Source organism: Euprymna scolopes, chromosome 11 (genome assembly GCF_053919585.1).
Source record: "Euprymna scolopes isolate OS-2025 chromosome 11, ASM5391958v1, whole genome shotgun sequence".
NCBI lineage: Eukaryota > Metazoa > Mollusca > Cephalopoda > Sepiida > Sepiolidae > Euprymna > Euprymna scolopes.
The window spans coordinates 44,944,647-44,964,411 of NC_136492.1; the positions used below are offsets into that span (position 1 = coordinate 44,944,647).

The following is a 19,765-nucleotide window of genomic DNA, read 5'->3' on the forward strand; positions in this document are numbered from 1 at the left end:
ACGAAAAAAACACAATTCATTCTATGGATTTACACTCAGAATCTATACTCCTACAATTTTTTTATATTGATATTCATATTAAAAACCCTTTTTTCTATTTATTTAAAAAGAAAATACAACTTTGTTATATATGGGTCGTGGAATTGCATTCACTAGCAAAAGATCTAGCTAATTTGCATATTCTTTTAAACATTCATCTTAATTAATTCCCTATTAGTTTTTTTCGGTTTTCTTGTGGGATGATCATCTTTAGTTAACTATTCCGTGCAATTATAGTCATACAAATATTCTACATGATTTATACTTGCGTAATATTTGCGTAAAAAAGTTATGGTAAACACCAACCACTTTCTCTATATACATTTATGTATGCGTATATAATTTGTTTAAAAAATTTGCTTACCAAAGTCCTCTGTCAGTTTGTTTAGAGACATGAAACTTCATCTATAGGCTATGCAAAACTTCATATTTGGGTTGTAGTCGGGGAAAATACAGAAGTGTAAAAATTAAAGAAATGAAATTTGCCAGGTGAAAGTGGAACAGTGGCATTAAAAATATCCATGTGTAGCGTAGTAGCTATTGGTTCATGTTTTAATTTTTAGCTTTGCAGTAAACGTCTTCATAGATCAGGCATTAACGTTAAAGGAAAAAATAAAACATACGTTAAATTTTTGGTTTCAATTCTCTGTGGTTATGCACGAGTCTTTTTTTTTTTTTAATCTTTTAAATCATTACTATATATTGGATCCAATATAATAATAGTTACAAAATCTGCATGAATCAAAATATTATATTTAAGTGTATTTTACGACTGGGCAATGCCGAGTGGCCAGCTAGTATTAAAATAAAAAATACTTTGAAAATATATTTGGCAAGAAAAAAAAATTAATTTCAACAGAGGAATGTGACAGAGTAATGGATATTGCTGGAGACTAATTCAAATATTACTGGAACTATTGTGTTCGGTTATGTATGGACACTTTTGGGAAGGTATGAATCCAGATTTAACCTATAACTATATGCAAAATAGATACTTATGTTCAATAATTTTAAACAATGAATCGTTTGTGTACTATTATTAAATAACTTCAAAAAGGTTCGTATGTTTACTTTTGGTAAGAAACATGACATTAGTTTGCAAATAAATTTCTCAGGAGTTTCTATTTACTTACCTCTCCACGAGAGTTAAACAAAACGTTTGTTATTCATGTGGGGCAATCCAACTCCCCTAAAAAGGGGAACTTTGAATTAGGATAGAAATGGAATCAGTCTAGCTGGATTTTTTCTTCACTGATCGAGAACAGAATAGTCAAAATCTAGTATTTATTCTAGCAAAAATTGCTTAGGAGTTATTTTCTTTTATTATTTAAAAACATTTTTTTTTTTTTTTTTTTGTAAAATCTTTCCATGATCTAACAAAACCACTGATGAGAAAAACATTCGATCTTTAAGTTTTAAATTCATAAATAAGATTTAAGTTCTTAACTTCAGTTAATAAAAAGAATTCTACAGTATTTTTTTGTTTGAGATTATAATAAAGTAAACTTTCATACGACATTAGGATTTAAAAGTCGTAAATTTATAAAGTTTATTTCATCCACTTCAGTTAATAAAAAAATTGCAAATAAGTTTGGTTTGAGATTATCTAAATGAATTACTGTGAAACATTTTTCCATCTATCTTTACTGTTTTAACCTCAAAACAGGTTGTATTTACTTAATACTATACAACGTATATCTTTGTAATAACATATATATATATATATATATATATATATAACACTGCAAAAATTCATGAACGCATTTAGGTCTTCTCAAGTTGCACAGCAGTTTTCTAAACTGCTTCTATTAAATTAATAGTCTGTAAGATATACAGTTGTAATTTTGCATTGTCATTGTAAAGCGTTGGCAAGACGACGTATATTTGAAAGCACACCGGTTACTGTGAATGTCTTATTTAAGTAGCCTGCTCTCGCCTGGCGAATTGTCTCTGGCAGTTCATGCTGATATTTAGGGAAACCATTTTGTATAAATTTGGCAAGGGTATGGCATTCCTTGTCAGTAGCAGCTGCAGCCACAATCTTGTCCCCTGTTATTGCCCTTAATTTGGGATCCTGCACATAGGTGGAGTTAAATGACACTCTTATGGCACTATCCATGGTTTGTGCGATGTCCTTTTCATTTACTTCCTCCTGGCTTAATGTTACTGGGTATCTTGATGTACAGTCTGGTGCCGCATTGAGTTTGCCAGGGAGATGCTTTATTCGAAATTTGGACATCAAGGACCGTTCTTTGAAGTTAAAGTGTTTTGGGTTCTTTCTGTCCTCCAGAGCTTTGTCAGATCTTCACAAAGGGCTTATGGTCTGCGGTGACTAACAGCTCTGGGCATCCCAAAACGAACGTGCGGCATGCTTCCAGTCCGTAGACTAATGCCAATGCCTCTCCTTCAACTGGTGCATATCGGGACTCTGCGTCATTAGTAAATCAGGAGCCGGCCAGGATTAATCTCCAGTGGTCCTCACCACACTTTGGTCCGGCTTCGGTGGCACAGTTGCAGTGCTTCTGGAAAAGAAAATATCCCAAGCCTATCCTACTAAAGTCCGTCGACAAACAAGTTGGTCTGTTCACTTCAAAGGTTCTTACACCATTCTCAATCTCTTCTGTGAACCTTTTTTTCGACTCTTCGAAGATTCAATCGAGTGTGCTGTCCCAGTAGAACTTTCGATTTTTTTTATTCAGCAGCTCCCAGAATGGAGCCATTACTTTGGCCTGAGAAAAAACGTAGGCTACCTGGTTTACCATTCCAAACCAGTATCTTATGTCAGTTATATTTTTTGGTGTCGGAAAATTCCGTATTGCTTCAGTCACTTTGTTGGTGGGTTTTATCCTGTCTTCCGTTATCAAGAACTTGGCTAATTCCACCTCTTTTTCTGCAAATGAAATTTCTGGGGGTTGAATACGATACTGTTTTTGCTGCAGTTATTTATGTACTCCATAGTATGCCAAAAGGATGTTTCAATAGAGTCGTCCCATAGTATTGTGTCGTCTATACATCTTGTTTTTCTGGGCATATCTACAATGATATTGTCAAATCTGCCTGTATATGCGTCTCCTGACACTTGGAATCCTTGTGATGCCCGAAGATAACGGTATCTACCCCATTCCGTGATGAAGGTAGTTGCATCTCTTGCTGATGGGGAGAGGGTTAGGCTATGATAGCCATTCCATGCATCCAAGATGTTTTTTCTAGTGTTTGCAGGCACCAGCGATGCCTGGTTAAAAGATGAGTTTCTCGTATGGTAGCAGCATTGAGCTTTTGTAGGTCTATCGTACGCCTTGGTGACTCATCCTTTTTCGGTGCAACCATCATTCTGGAGCATCATGTTGTAAGGGTGTACTCACTGGTACAGGTTCTATGATGCCCAATGCCACATGTCGGTAGAGGTCCTCCTTGACTCTTTTCTTCCAATGGTGTGGCACCAGGATTGGTATGTGGACAGCTGAGGGTTTGGCCCCCAGCATGAACGTGATGTCCATGGGTTTTCCTTTCATCACCTGCAGCCGTTGATATGGGCATACATTGAATGCACTGGACTCAAAATGCTCCTTCATCCATCGTTCCAATTGGGGTAAAAAGGATACTGTCCAGCTTAAGTGAGACATTAGTTCTTTGTGGGCACTCACATGGTGCCTTTCCACCATCGCTAGTTGCCACATTCTGCTGTGAAGTTGGGTCTGGAAAGTTCTCTGGTACCAGACCAAGGTCTTTTAGGGCTGACTCAGACAGGCAGAAATCTGATGTATTTTTTGATACATATATAATCTGACGTGTTTCCCGCGATCCTACTCTGATTTTAGCAAATATCACGCCTTTTATGTTTAGTAGATTTTCTGTGATTCCCTGAATTCGGTGACTGGTCGGTACTAGATATTTTTCTGGAAACTTCAGAATTTTTTGGATTTCTGGTCTGTTAGAGCATGTCTATGCCCCAGTGTCTGCGATCGCATCAATCCAATGAGTATGGAGGCCAGCTGCATGGACCTCTGGAATCAGAGTTATCTCTACCATCAGGGTTGGTGCTGGATCAGGAGTACCTCTTCAGAGCTTATTTTTGTCCAAATAAGGTGCGGCACGGCCTTCGGTTTTGTCAAGTTGGCTTTACCTCATTTTTTTTTATTTGTCCATCTTGGCAAATCATCCAGTTACGATCCTTTTTGTGTCATTGAGTAGTGAGAGTTTTAGATTCTGTTTCGACCTCTCCTGCTGTAGATCTGTTGCTGGACCCCTGCTTCGGTTTTCAGCAGACACTTTTTAAATGTCCAGTCTAGTTGCAATTCTGACAAGTCATTTTTGTCGCTGGGCAGCTCCCTCGTCCTTTTGAGCCATGAGGGTGTGAGCTCTTCTTACACCATTTACAGGGTTCAGTGTCTCTCGGGGTTGATACAGTCTGGTTCTCCCAAGGTCGCTGCCTGCGGCCAGACCTCTGTATGCTCGTTGTAGTAAGGTAAACACTACTGTGGAGATGGAGGATAGACTTGTCCGTGGTCCCTAGGCTGACAAGCCTATTGAATTTTTCTTCCAGTATCGTAAGCGTTGCAGCCTCTGACAGCACTTTGCTTTGATATGCCAGGTTTGCCAGCCTTGCCACCATTTGTCCTGTTACCATATCGTTGGAGTAGCTGACTTTCTAACCGCATCTTATCCCATTTGGAAAAATCACTGAAAAGTTGCAGAATCTTGGGACTGATCGAAGTCGTGCCACGAAGTTGGTAACTAATTCCCCCTCCTTCTGCCTTATGGAGTGGAATTCTTGCCGGTACACTTGTTTGTGTAGGCTTCTGACAGTTACAAGCTTTATATGTCATAACAGCTGTTCTTCCGTAACAGAGTTCAGTATTTCTGCTCCTACTATGTCGAACAGCAGCTGATTTACTTCTGAGGAACAGGCCATTCTCAGCTCGTTTCTTAACACTGTTGGTTCCGTAAACCCACACATCTCCTTGTATCTATTCCAACAGTCAATGAATATCGGCCAGTCACCGTCACGTGAGTTCGGTTCTATGGTAGGTCTGTCAGGGCTCCTTGTAAGTGGCTAGCTGTACTGTCCTCTGTCTCTTCACAGGGCAACGTTCTCTTACTGTACCTCAAGGATCTGTTGAAGTAATGTCTGTTGTGTTTGTTCGTCCATATTCCAACGTTGTTTGTAGCAGGTTTCCTATATTGGCGACGCCATGTAAAGTGTCAGCAAGATGACGTATATTTGAAAGCACACCGGTTGCCGTGAATGTCTTGTTTAACTAGCCTGCTCTCGCCTCTCATGCAAGCAGGCAAGTCTACTTCTATGGGAGTGTGATGCCAAGACCACTCTGGTCTTGTAACTGGGCATCTTGGGTTCGATTCTAGCTCTACAGTCATATCTTGTATATACGCAATATTTTCATTCATAGTAAAATGTCTGATGTTGCCTATTTTGCTGAGAACATATACTATATTTTGATCTCATCCAAAATACCATAGAATCATGAATGTTTTTTTATGGCTAGAGATTTTTGAGTGAATTAAAAACAACTGATTTAATTTATTATTGTCTTTTAATGGGGGTGGGTTGTGTCATATCGGTTCTGTTGGCATGAAACCATCTTCCTAGGGATTATTTCATTTCATGGAAGTATCTGTTAGGCTGTAATGATAGTATACTCACAGGCATTATCGTCTCCTTTGATGGAGGAAACCTCACAGGTATTGCTACCTCTTATTTGGGGTGGGTGGGATGTGGAGGTATGATATATTTGTTCCTCATGTACCATCTTAACCATTTGTATGATGAGGGAGTTAATGTACTATCTGTTCTGTTGTCATAATATAATCTCAAGCATTAACCCCTTCTTGGGGAGGGCGTGTGTTCGTCATAATAGCATTCTTTCATTATTTTCTCATTTAAGGGTCAGTGAAGTACATGTTCGTTTTTCATATCTTCCTAGGCTTGTTACAGTTAATAAATAAGTTATATTTGCGAGTTATGAACTAAACTTGTGGAAAACAGCTTATTTTTAATGACTTAAATATTCATTTTGTTTTTCAGAGTCTTGAGATTATAAATAAAATTTAATCTGTTCATTTTCCTTAAACAGACTTTAAAAATAATTTTCAGTAATGGGAACGAAAATATTACTTTAATCTTGAAGCACTTTTCCACAGAGAAGGTCAGAATAGATTTGTTTACTTGCTCTATTCCCAGCATAAAAGTTGGACAAGGTCAGGTTATAAGGAGGATACTACTTAACCTTCCCACATAGAAAAAGAACACTTTGTATTGGGAAAGGAGGCTATTATATACCGGAGTATTGCCCCATAGCTTTTTTCCCATTTGCATTAAAAAAATTATATTTAATATTAGTTTCTCCAGTTGAAAAAATAAATTGATAAAATGTATCCACAGATATTGAGTTTATTGAACTCAAATGAGTTTGTTATTTTTCAAATATATCCACGGTTCTTTAAAAGTTCTATAAGTTCAGAATAAAGAATTTCTATTAAACTCTTCTCAGAAAATGTAGAAGAGAAATTAATTGTTTTGTCAAATTTTAAAGCAAAAATAATCCATCTACTATTATATAAAAGGAACTTTATGTGTGTTCGTTTTGTATGGACTCGGAAACAGTTGGGTCGATTTTTTTAAATTTCACTCAAAGATATTTGATGTGTTTGGGAGTGTTCTTATGTAGATTTTGTATCGGAATGCCCCCAATAAGTATCGAAAATCGATAATCGAAAAAATCTGATTAAAGGAAATTCGCTTTTGACCAAAATTAACATTTTTATACAATCTAACATCACAAATGCATTTGAGAAGTTTTATCACCACACAAGCAAAAAGGCTATAAAATCAATTCAAGATTCTTTTATAAAACAGGAGGGGGGGGGGCTCGTAAATAAAGTGTCTGTTCGAGCAAAATTGAACCATGATACTTGATTTTTGCATTTTAAACTATAAGTAACTCCATTATTTACAGATAATTTTATAAAATAAACAGATTCTCTACAGTGTAATGTAAACTACAATGTATTGTGAACTAAGTCACTGCGGAGAGGCATGTGAAACCTAATACATTGCGATAGATCTCCAACCAGAGCAGGTAATCGATTTGATTGAAAAATGAGCAATTTCACCGATTTTAATAATAAAGATATAAAAGGGTGGAACATTTGTTGATCCTCATTGAATCCTAGACAGCGTCGGGTCTTCCTACTAGTTGTCTAATAAATCTAGAATTCAAGTGAAAATTCATTTTCGAAAAAGTAAAGCGTATAAAAAAATAGATAAAATTATTTTTATATAAATTAATCAGATTAATTTTTATTTTAGGGGAAAAAGTTTAAACATGTAGAGTAACAAGTGTGTGTGTGTGTATATATATATATATATATATATATATATATATATATATATATATATATATATTTCAGCATATAAGATGACGCTTAAAGTTAAAAAATCATCTTTAAAAACCAATATTTCATAAGATACCGAGTATTGCAATCTCTAGCCTAAACAAATATGGTTTAGTGATTTAGCAGTCGTCTTATACAATTGATACATGATAGATTTATTAAAATTTGCTCCAATTTTGTGCCTCTTCTTATCTGAAATATACGGTATGTGTGTGTGTATGTATATATATATATATATATATATATCTATATATATATAAGGGCGAATGAACCCTTTTTTGGGGTCAACGGCCAACTAGCACCGTGTGTGTTTGTATGTATGCATGTGTGTGTTGGGGTGGAGAGGGCTCCCGTAAGCCGTGGTAAAGGCAACCTTTCTAGGAGAAGCAAGTCGTCTGATTTAAAAAAAAAACTATAAAGCGGGAGACCAGTACCCGCATTAAGCTGCTTTGCAGTTTAACTTGTTATTGGCTATTTTGCTCTTGCTTGTTGCTGGATCTCAACATTTTGAACCGAGAGAGAGATTTAGCTGTTGTACAAAGCTAAAACTCTGTAACATCATCTGTGTATAGATACTCCCTCAGACATTTGTCTATTAAAATGGTTCTGTGGCGATGGAAGTCATTTTTGGGCTGATGGACTTTTAAGTGTTTGAGGGGGTGGCACTCGTCTGACAAGACGTTGCGATCATCATATATATATATATAATAGCCTAAAGTATTACCACTCGGTAGAAAACTTTTACAGACAGTTCACTCAAAGAAATTCATTACAGAGAATTGGGGATTAGCAATTGGAATCCACATGCCAAAGTAACAAACAAAAACTAGACCAATTTCGACTAATTTCATAACTCAACAAAGAATATGGCATCTTTTCATTATCATTGCATAGAGAATGATGAAATCTGTGCCAAACAATGAGTATTTTAATACCTCTATACAGCGATTCTCAGCTTTTCAAGTTGTATTTAATCATTGTGGAACCGAATAAACCAGCAAATAATAATAAATCAGCAAAACTTCATGGTATTTGGTTACATATGGAAAACACATATGGTTCACTAAAATACAAAGTATTTGAGAAAGTAATGGAGTTTTTTTGAATTCTAGAAGACACTAGAATCTCCTTTAACAAACGAGCTGGATTCTCCCAGGGACATTTTTACTACTGATTTTAATGGGGCTTAAGCTGTAGTTACATTGATTTTAATGGGAGTTTAATCCATAATTGCATAATATAAAAGTAAACATTCGAAAAATTATATACTTTTTCATTCAAAAATCCTGTAAGGCTGGGTGCTTAGCTCCACAAAATGAACATTTTTCTTGGTCTACCGAAAATTTTCTTATCTCAGATTTGAATGAAATTTATTTCATAAGTAAAAGATAGTTATATATTGTTTAAAATTACATTTGAATCCCATTAAAACCCATTAATGGGAGTTTAACATCACATAATTGAACTCTTCTAAACCCATAACTTTACTTGCATGCCTCTTTATGTTAAAGCAACAAGACATCTTCATGTCATCTTAAAATTTTATATTAATGTCTGCATTATAAGATACCTTAAACTGACCTCATATGCCCTTCAAAGCTAAACAAATAATATATCTAATAATTACTAAAAAAATCTTTAACTATACAACAATAATAATAATAATAATAATAATAATAACAATAATAATAACTAGCGAGACTTGTGGAAGTTCCACAACGGCATCTTTCGTATGTAATACATTGCTGCTGGGCATTCTGTGGACGTTCAGCGTGAATGGAGACCCCACGATATTATTGTAGCCCTTTTGTTAAAACTGTTAAAAGTATTTATCTTAGTAATACCCCTTGACGAACAGCTGAATGTTTATGGCTCCTAGTGATATAACCACACCTCTAGACACGATTTTGGATACTTCCTTGCACATGTGCATATATATATATATATCGTTCCTTGAACAGCGGAAATAATTCCTTTTGTAGCGTTATAGGTGTACCAAAAAGGCACAAGAACGGCGTATGTTGTATTATGGGTACCATAAAGGGGACTGATGTGTAATGTGTACCATAGCACCATATGTCGATATGTGTACTTGAGACGAAGAGTTCATCCTGATGTGTATACGTGGTTGAGAAGGTTTTCTTTTTGTAGTTGTTAAAGAAAAGTCACTTATAACAATACAAGCAAATGATAATGCGCTAAGGCAATTTTATATTCGTGCATATATTATCAACAGATTATTCTTATCATTGTTTTGACTCTCAGAATCCGACAGTTAATCAACCGAGAACCACATCATTCATTATAAAAGCATATAAGATATCAATGGACACACACACTCGAGACAAAACAATGAAAAGAATATGCTGCTGTCCTAGCCCTAATTATCATCGTCATCATCATAATTATTATTATTATTAGTAGTAGTAGTGGGACCTGTGGAAATTCCACAGCATCATTTTTCATATGTAATATATTGTTGCTGGGCATGCTGTGAGCGTTCTGTTCAGCATGAATGAAGGGACAATCATATTATTCTACTTTTTTATTAAAACTGTATCGCCCCATTACTAAAATAATAACTTTGATATATTTCCTGGGCTGATTATTTCATTACAAATACACCGGTCAATTAACTCACATTTTATCATTTTTCATAATTATTGAATATGTTACTATGTTCGACAATAATTTTTCATAATTTCAACCCACATTATCACTCCTCCCTTTACTAAAATATTAAATTTGATATATTGTATTGGCTGATTATTTTATAAATAAACACAACTATCAATTAATTCACATTTCATCATTTTTGATAATTCTTGGATATGGTACTAATTTTGACAATTTTTCATCATTTAAACACACCATATCGCACACCTTACTAAAATAATAACTTTGATATATTTTCTAGGCTGATTATTTCCTTACAAACACACCAATCAATTATTTAATATTTCATCATTTTTTCGTACTTCTTGGATATGTTACTAATTTCGACAATAATTTTTCATAATTTAAGCCCTCCTTATATCCTTCCCCTTTACTTATATAATAACTTTGATATATTGTTTAGGCTGATTATTTTATTATAAACACACCAATCAATTAAATCACATTTCATCATTTTTCGTAATTCTTGGATATGTTACTAATTTCGATAATAATTTTGTATAATTAAAACCATCCTCGTCGCCCTCTCTTACTAAAAAATTACTTTGATATATTGTCTGGGCTGATTATTTCATAAAAACACAACTATCAATTAACTCACACTTCATCATTTTTCTTAATTCTTGGATATGTTATTCATTTCCACAATTATTTTTAATATTTTAACCCACATTATCAACCCCCACTACTAAAATAATAACTTTGATATATTATCTGGGATGATTATTCATTTCAAATCAATTAACTCACATTTTGTCATTTTTCATAATTCTTGGATATGTTAATAATGTCGACAATCATCATTTTAACCCACATCATCGGCCCACTTACTAAAATAATAACTTTGATATATTGTCTGGTCTGATTATTTCATTGCAAACACACTAATGCATTAAATAACATATTACATTTTTTATAATTCTTGGATATGTTACTAATTTCGAAAATTATTTTTCATAATTTAAACCATCCTTATCGCCCTCTCTTACTAACATAATTACTTTGATATATTTCCTGGGCTGATTATTTTATTATAAACACACAATCGATTAACTCACATTTAATCATTGTTCATAATCCTGGATATGTTACTAACTTCAACAATAATATTTATAATTAAAAACCCACATTATGCCTCTCCCTCCTACTTATTTAATATATTTGATATATTGTCTGGGCCTATTATATCATTACAAACACACAAATCAAGTAACTTACATTTCATCATTTTTCATAATTCTTGGATATGTTACTAATTTCGACAATAATTTTCATAACTTTAACCCACTATGTCGCTTCCCTTTACTTAAATAATAACTTTGTAATGAAATAATCAGCCCAGGCAATATCAAACAAATCAATCAATTCTGGGTATTCTTATAGTATATATGTTTCACCTATCTTATCCAATCCCGAGTGACGCCGCATATTTTGCTAATATATATCATTCACCTATCTCATTCGATCCTGGGCGACACTGGGTATTTTGCTACTATATAGTAGAAAAATACCCACCTATCTCATTCAATACTGGGCGACGCTTTCTGATAGTATATATTTGCACATCTCATTCAATCCCGGGACTGACATCATATCCGTCACCCCACTGTTGAAAATATACATTAAATAAAGTAATGTTTTAATCATAAACGATTTCAGCCATTTCCGGGACTGACTTTATATCCCCAACCCATTGTTAAAAATATACATGGAATAATGTAATGTCTAAATAGTAAACTCTTTCAGCCATTTCCGGGACCGACTTTATATCCCCAACCCACTGCTAAAATATACATGAAATAATGTAATGTCTAAACAGTAAACTGTTTCAGCCATTTCTGGAACTGACTTATAATCCCCAACCCACTGTTGAAGATATACATGAAATAAAGTAATGTATAAATCGTAAACTTTTTCAGCCATTTCCGTGACCGATTTATCTCCCATCCTACTGTTTAAAATATTAAATAAAGTAATGTCCAAAACGTAAATGGTTGCAGCCATTTCCGAAACCGACTCCATATTTCCCACCCCAATGTTAAAAATATACATTAAATAAAGTAATGCGTAAAAGGTTTCACCCATTTTCGGGACTGATTTAATATCCCCCACCCTAGAGTTAAAAATATACATGAAATAAAGTAATGTTTAAATCGTAATCGGTTTGAGTAATTTCTGGGACTGACTTCATATCCCGTAATCCACTGCTTAAAATATACTTGAAATAAAGTAATGTTTGAATCATAAACTGTTTCAGCAGCTTTTCGAAAGTAATACATAAAAACATTAACACGGTTAGGGATTAGGCAACCATTGCTTCAACATGAATTTCTTAGTGTAGTATCAGTTTCAGCATTACAATGACTTAAATCCCCCTTTTTTAGTCTTGGTTAATGGAGGAAAATCCTTCATTACTGATACAATTTTTATTTTTGTTATTGACCAGAGTGCCCCTTTTGGGGAGCTGGTTTCCCACTAAATTTATAACCGACCTCATGTCCAATTCCGTCCTTGTGGGGAGGCAAGTAAACAAAAAAAAAAAAAATAATGAGAACGGACATTTTCCAGGGCATTTTATAATTAATCAAAAGTGACATTTCCAGGGCATTTTGTAATTAAATCAGAAATAACTTTTTCCAGTTACTTTTTTTAATATTAAAACTTTGTTACATTAAACATAGTATCTATTCACAATGCCTCCCCACGGGACAGATTTAAACACCAGGGTTGTTTTTTAACGCGGAGAAAAAATTGTCTTAGTTGTAAAGGATTTCTCTTCCACTGAGAGAGAAGAAATTGAAATGTAGCACATGAAGAACAGATACTACACTTTGATCTTAGCCAAAAAGGCCAAGAAAGACAAATCAATTTTTTTTTACATTTCAATTTCCTTTTCAAGGTTGACAAGGTTTATTTGGAATATTCCACTTTTTGGAATATTCCACTTTCCTTTTTTAGGGATGCACAGCATGATAACGGATGGAGCGATAAGCGTAATGATATAATGATAATAATAATTCTGATTTCGTTTATCAACGTCTCTCTGGAAAGGGATGAGATTCATTTCCAGAGGATTTCCCTTAATCCCGGCTTCAAACCAGGAGCTTCAAAGATAAGAGTTTTCCTAAGGATGTTGGTGGTACCTATAATTGCAGAGGTCTGAAGGCTGCCTAAACCATCGGGGATTTGTAGTTTTTTCAATTGTCCTTCTAGACGACTTGATACTACTCCTAGTGTACCAACTACGACTGGGATTATTTGTGTCTTAACCGTGTATACGCCTTATCTCCAAGGCCAATGTAGCATAATTGCTTCACTTCTCATTCTCCTTCTCTCTCATATTCCTGTCCCTGCGTACTGAAAAGTCTACAATCTGCCAGTTTTTTTTGAGACCTTGTCAATGACTACCAAATCTGGACGATTATGTTCCAATTGCTTGGTCGTTATGACACTTTTGTCCCACCATACCTTGCCATTCTTACTTGTTCTCACTTCATAAGGCACCTCCTCAAACCATTTTCGAGCACACTTCACCCCAACCCTCTTACACCCCTCCCAATATATCCGGAGTCCCATGCGATCGTGTCTTTTGTGGTACTCTCTCTGGGCCAGTCCACTACACCCTGCTGCAAAGTGCGTAATTGACTCTGAGGTCTTACCACAAATCCGGCATTCTGCAGCAACTTCCTCTCCTAGAACCACCTTTTTGAACAATCGTGTTCCTAATGCCTACTCTTGTGCTGCACAAACAAAAGCTTCAGTACTCTTAGCCAGATACCCAGCTCTAAGCTATTGCCATGATCTTTCATCAGCCACTTCTGCTATATTCTGGAAGAACCTTCCATGCATTTTCTTCCTAGCCAGTTCCTCTGTCCTTTCTCTATCCATACATTTCACATAATCAGCCTTGGTCTCACATACCTTAACTTCATTGGCCACAACCTTAAGCATTCACTCCTCACTTCTAACCACATGCTCCTTCAATGTCATCTCCTCGGTTCTAACACAATCTTTTACACTTTTCAATCCTCTCCCACCGTCTTTCCTCTTTTGATACAGCTTTGCTCCACTACTTCGAATGTGAAATATACCAAACATTGCTAAAACTTTTTTGTTTTGATATCCATGGCATGCAAATCCTTGTCAAACCATTCTAAAATTCCTGCACTGCATCTAATATAATAATAATAATAATAATAATAATAATAGTTCATATTTATCCTTTCAGTGTTAATACAATAATTGAGTATGGCAATTTCCACCTTTATTTGGCTTTACCACTAGTTTAAAGATATTTTAAGAATTTTGGAAAAAAAAAAAAATCGCAATTTTGTTTTTACATGAGAGAGTAATGAATATATTTACATATTATTTCTAATGGCAAAAAAAAAAAAAAATCATGAGAAATTATGTTTAAGCAAAATTATTCATTTTCAACTAATGCTGAGTGCCCTTTATGTGTACGTTTTTTGTGGTTTATCAAAAAAGAGACAGGAAAAAGATTAGTTCAAAATAAAAATATTTATATAATTTTTTATGGTATTATGTTAATTTCTTTAAATTTACAAAACACTCATCAAGTTAAAAAAAAACCTTTAGACTTAAGTGAAATTCAAATTTGGGTATTATCATTGTAAAACTACTGTCTTAGTAATGTGTACTCTTCCTATTCCGTTTTTGTCAACTAATCACGTTTCTGTTTATTTATGAACAAACAGTCAAAGCATAACTTTTTAATACTATGTAGATTATACCTTTGTTCAAAGAAATATATGTATAAACATATTTCTTTGAATTTAACATCAAGGGAGATAAACGAACCCAAGGTATTTGAAATATCGGTATTTTTTATGATGTAAAGGTGACAACGTTTTTTTACTGAGGGAATTTGATGAAAAAAGTTGTAAGTTGGGAACGAAAAATGTAGCAGAAATGGCAGTTTTGTGTTTTCATAATATTTACAAAATATGCTTTTATGTAAGTCAAGTAAATTCTATATTAAAATATGTATAATTTTTAGTGTGAAAATGTTTACTTATGTTGCTATGTGTATCTGTTTACTAAGCAACTTTATACCAAGCACACCAGCATTATCCAACTTGAAATATTAGCATTAGGGCAGCCCTTTTTTTTTCCAAGTGACCTTAATTATGAAAGTTGTAAGGAAATGATGAAAAATGTCTGCCATCCTGTTTAATAACATGTGCACATTAGTTTTTATATAAAATTCATAGACATGTTTCTTACAAATACAAAAGTTTAAACAGCTATTAAAATTTTAAGCATTCAGATATTTATTTTTATTTTTCACTATCTTGATCATTATTTCATTCAATTAATGATCTTACATAAAAAAAGAAATTTATTTCCAAAAAGATTTTCTTAGTTTCATAAAAAAATAAAATAAAATTGAACAAAAACATCTCAATGAAGAATGTATTGAAAAACGTTTAACCATTTGAATATTTTTTGGTATTTTTTAGATTTAAAATTAACGAATTTGTTTCGATTCATTAAAATTATTTATCATTTTAAAACTATTTGAAAGAACAAATATTTTTTTTAAAAGAAAACACGACTGCGTTAACAACTGGGTTTTTTCTTTTTAAATTATTGACCTCTTATTGCAAATCCTAATTTTAACTTTCAAGGCAAAAATTGTAAACGTGAGTATATCTATATAATATTTTGATTGCAGAAATTCCCCTCTGGACCAAAGTAGCGTAGGTTTGCAACAACAGACGCCACATACAAATTCATTATGTCTAGACTATTAGCCACTATCTTATGTAATTTTAAAACACCATTTTAGACACATTAAGTCGTTATAATAAAATCCTAGATTACATACTAGAAGCAACATCATCACAATCGCAACTATCTTTAGAGGAAGTAGTTTCTATTTTTCCCTTTAAATATCAAGTACTCCTACTGCCCCCAGTAACCACTGGGAGAAATTCTGCGCTTTTGACATATATGGGGTTTCATTCTTCGTAACTGGATCATAAACTCCTGCACATAACATAGTCTTTCCCTTTTCCGTTTTTAAAAATAAACTCTGCCCAGGCTTATTCTGCTCCTTCTGATTGAGCACTAACCATACCTATATTCCAGATTAATGGTATCTGCATGCTAAACGAACGCTAATGTACCATTCAAACATGACATCGCAATGATACTTACTTTTGCCCTCTGAGTAAATTGCTGCGTTATCTTTCTTAAATTGTAGGGCATAATATCTCTCTCTCTATATATATATATATATTATTCCCACCCCTCTCTCTCTATATATATATATTATTCCCACCCCTCTCTCTTTCGCTCTATGTAAACGTTTTTATCATTTGATTTCTTATTTTAATATCACGAATATATTTTGTCAAACTGTTTAGATATTATAAATATATATTTACTTACAGAAACATGAAAAGAAAACAATGAATGTGCCACATTTTTTTACAGTTTTAGCAGTTTCAAAAATGTAAATGTGCAATAGAACATAGTTTAACAGTTTTAAAATGTGACAATCACGCATGTTACAAAACCATTACATTCGAACAACATAAAAGTACGATTCCAGTAGATGCTAATTGTGCAGGTTTAAATAAAGTATATTCAAATAAAGTATATTTACAAAAAGAAACGTAACTATATTTGCAAGCCCCCCCCAAAAAAAAACACAAAACAAATATGTTTGAAAAATTCAAATTAACAACAAATATCTTAATATTCTAGCAGTTCAGCCTGGCTTTGCTCAGGCCTTATGTACTGTTCATAACTTGTTCTACGTGTGAATATACTTTGTGTAAGATTTCAAATGTTTAGACCAAAATTTGCCTAAGTAATTTTGTAGAGACCGCAGAGGTAAATTTTGAAGCTTTGATTCCAATTTTGACCCCTTAACATTTATTATTTTGTCTCCAATCAAAATACAAAGTTTTACCCATGTCCAAGTTATCTACATCTAAAAGTTCAAGTCTTTAGACCCAAAATTGGAAGAGGAATTTGGTAGAATCTGTAAAGGTCAACTCTTTAAACTTTGGCCTTTTGGCAGCAAAATTTTTGCCCCCAAAACTGATTAAAATGTTTGCTGCATATCTGAATACCCGTTATGTATAAATTTCAAATGTTTAGACCCAAAATTGGCTGAGTAGTTTGCTAGATACCACAAAGTTCAAATCTTTTGAACTTTAATCCCTTGACAGCTCAAATTTTCAACCCAAGCTGATTAAAAAGCTTGCCCTATCTCTGAATACCCTTTATGTAAAATTTCAAAAGTTTAGACCCGAAATTGGCTGAGTAATTTGGTAGAGACCGCAGAAATCAAATTTTTAAAAAACTTTGACCCTAATTTTTACCCCATAACATTTCTATTTAGGGGCTGAAATCAAATTGTAAAGTTTGAACCATGTCCAAGTAACCTACATTTAAAATTTCAAGTGTTTAGTCGGAGAAGTTTGGTAGAGTTTTCAAAGGTTAAATCGTTGAACTTGGACCCCTTGACAGCCAAATTTCTGGCCGAAAACCGATTAAAAAGATTTTCCCAAATCTCAATATTTATGTAAAATCTCTAGACCAAAAATGGTCAACGGATCCTGCTAGTTTTAAATTATTCATGACAAACAGTATATTTCTGTATAAGCAATGCCAGCCAATTTACTACGCTACAGTTTCAACATAAATTTCATTATATAGGGAATTGAATTCGGTGGAGTATTTTATTTAAATTTCTTTTCTAGACTGATTATCGAGATTGCACACACAGTATATATTTTTTTTTTTTTAGAAGGGGGTAAATTTGACATTAGATCTATCTCCACAATTTTCTTTAGAATGACAACTCTAATAGGTTTTCGACTATACTAATTAAGAAAATCTCATTCAAATTTGATGGAGACAAGTACTTTTAGAGATATAAAGATTAGTATTATGCACTGTAATTCATTAGCTGCCAGATTTGTACGCATGCTCGATAAACAAATCTACTTCTCTCCTACTGATACTGCCACCCTCCAATTTTTTTTTTGGCATTTGCAGGTGTTGACAAGGATTATCGTGATTACATTTAAGGGGATTGTACCCCCCCCCTCCAAGACATGACAAAAAAAAATGGGTTGGCTATTCTGAAAGCCGTTCTTTACATGAGGATGTTGGAGGTGTCGATTTCGAACATCGTTCTTAAGATGGGGAGGTTGGTAATGTCTATTCCAAAAGTCATTCTTAACATGGGGAGTTTGAGATGTCTATTCCAAACGCCGTTCTTTACATGACATTACTCAAAGTAAAAAAAGTTGTAATTGTTTTGCTTTACACGTTAAAAACAACAACATAAAACTGGAATTTACTTTAATACTATTGTTGGAAGAGTTGAAAAGAGGAAGACTTGAACAACAAACGGAAACAGCTAGGACTGCTACCACTGATTACGATTATTCTAAACAGTTTGTGTACAGTGAGATTCCCTTACCTCTAAAACTTCTGTTTTTACTTTCCATTATTATTCTAATCGACCGCTTTTTGTAATTTTATTAATTCATACTGATTTACGCATTCCCTATTGCTTTTTTTAAATTCAAACAGTACCTGCATGTTATCGCCCCAAGCCATCATTAATCGCCAGTGAAAGTCAGATTATTTAATTTCAGTCATTGCCACCAGTGTCCGCAGTTGTTCAGGGACGGCAGTGTCCATCAACAACAACTGTAGTTTACTTTTTTGTAGGGTAGGAGGTTTCCACCGGGCAACGCCGGTCAACGGGTCTTTTCAGTTTTAAATTATTTATGACTAACAGTATACTTCTGTGTAGGCAATGCCAGCCAAATACCACTAGAAACTAATATTTAAATAATTATGTATATGATTAAATATATGAACGTGTACCTTTTTTTATAAATATAAAATTTATAAGCATATGTGAATCGATATATTTAAATAATTATGTATATGATTAAATATATGAACGTGTACCTTTTTTTTATAAATATAAAATTTATAAGCATATGTGAATCGATATATTTATGTTCAAAAGAGTAAAAAGTACAGCTGTCCCAATGGACACATTCAGCTTATGCATATAAAGATGGCTGAGAGATGATAAAACTTTATAGATAGAAAATGGACAGAAGAAGAGAAGGACAAAAATTTAGTCAACTTTAGATGAGCGTCTGGCAAGCAGAATCAAGTATGTGCAGGCTAATATTAACCCATGTCATCTTAATACTGGAAAATCAATGAGTGTCTGGTAAATAAGTTTCTGTTGTATAAAAGCAACTTAGAAATAAGAACTTTAGACTGTGAATACAATGGTTTTACTTGCCATTGTCGTTTGCTACTATGTCACTAGATGCTTAGTGTCATGCTATCACTACTTTTATAAGTCTTAGAAAATAACTCAGCTGCCTGCTTTGTGTAATCAAGAACAGATAGATTCCAAAGAGTTAATCATCAGTGAGATTTGAACATAAAAGTGAACATCATTATCTTAGTTTCTCCGTGCGGAGTAAGTGCTTTAGAATTGTTAATTTTAGAATATTTTCCTTTCTTTTGGCAAAATTAATTCACCAGCGAATGATTTCTAGTAAATGTTATTTGATTATATTGAATCATATATAACAGTACGATTCAAAAACAAAATTGA

The 19,765-nt window shown here is 33.7% G+C and overlaps 1 protein-coding gene and 1 pseudogene across 2 annotated transcripts in view; one reads left to right on the forward strand and one right to left on the reverse strand.

Annotated features, from left to right (window-relative positions):
* LOC145287850 (coiled-coil domain-containing protein 39-like) overlaps positions 1 to 19,765 on the forward strand; it is a 2,493,216-nt gene that overhangs the window by 136,667 nt on the left and 2,336,784 nt on the right. The gene's annotated exons all lie outside the window — the stretch shown is intronic.
* Positions 12,875 to 12,991, reverse strand: LOC145288400 (U2 spliceosomal RNA; annotated as a pseudogene).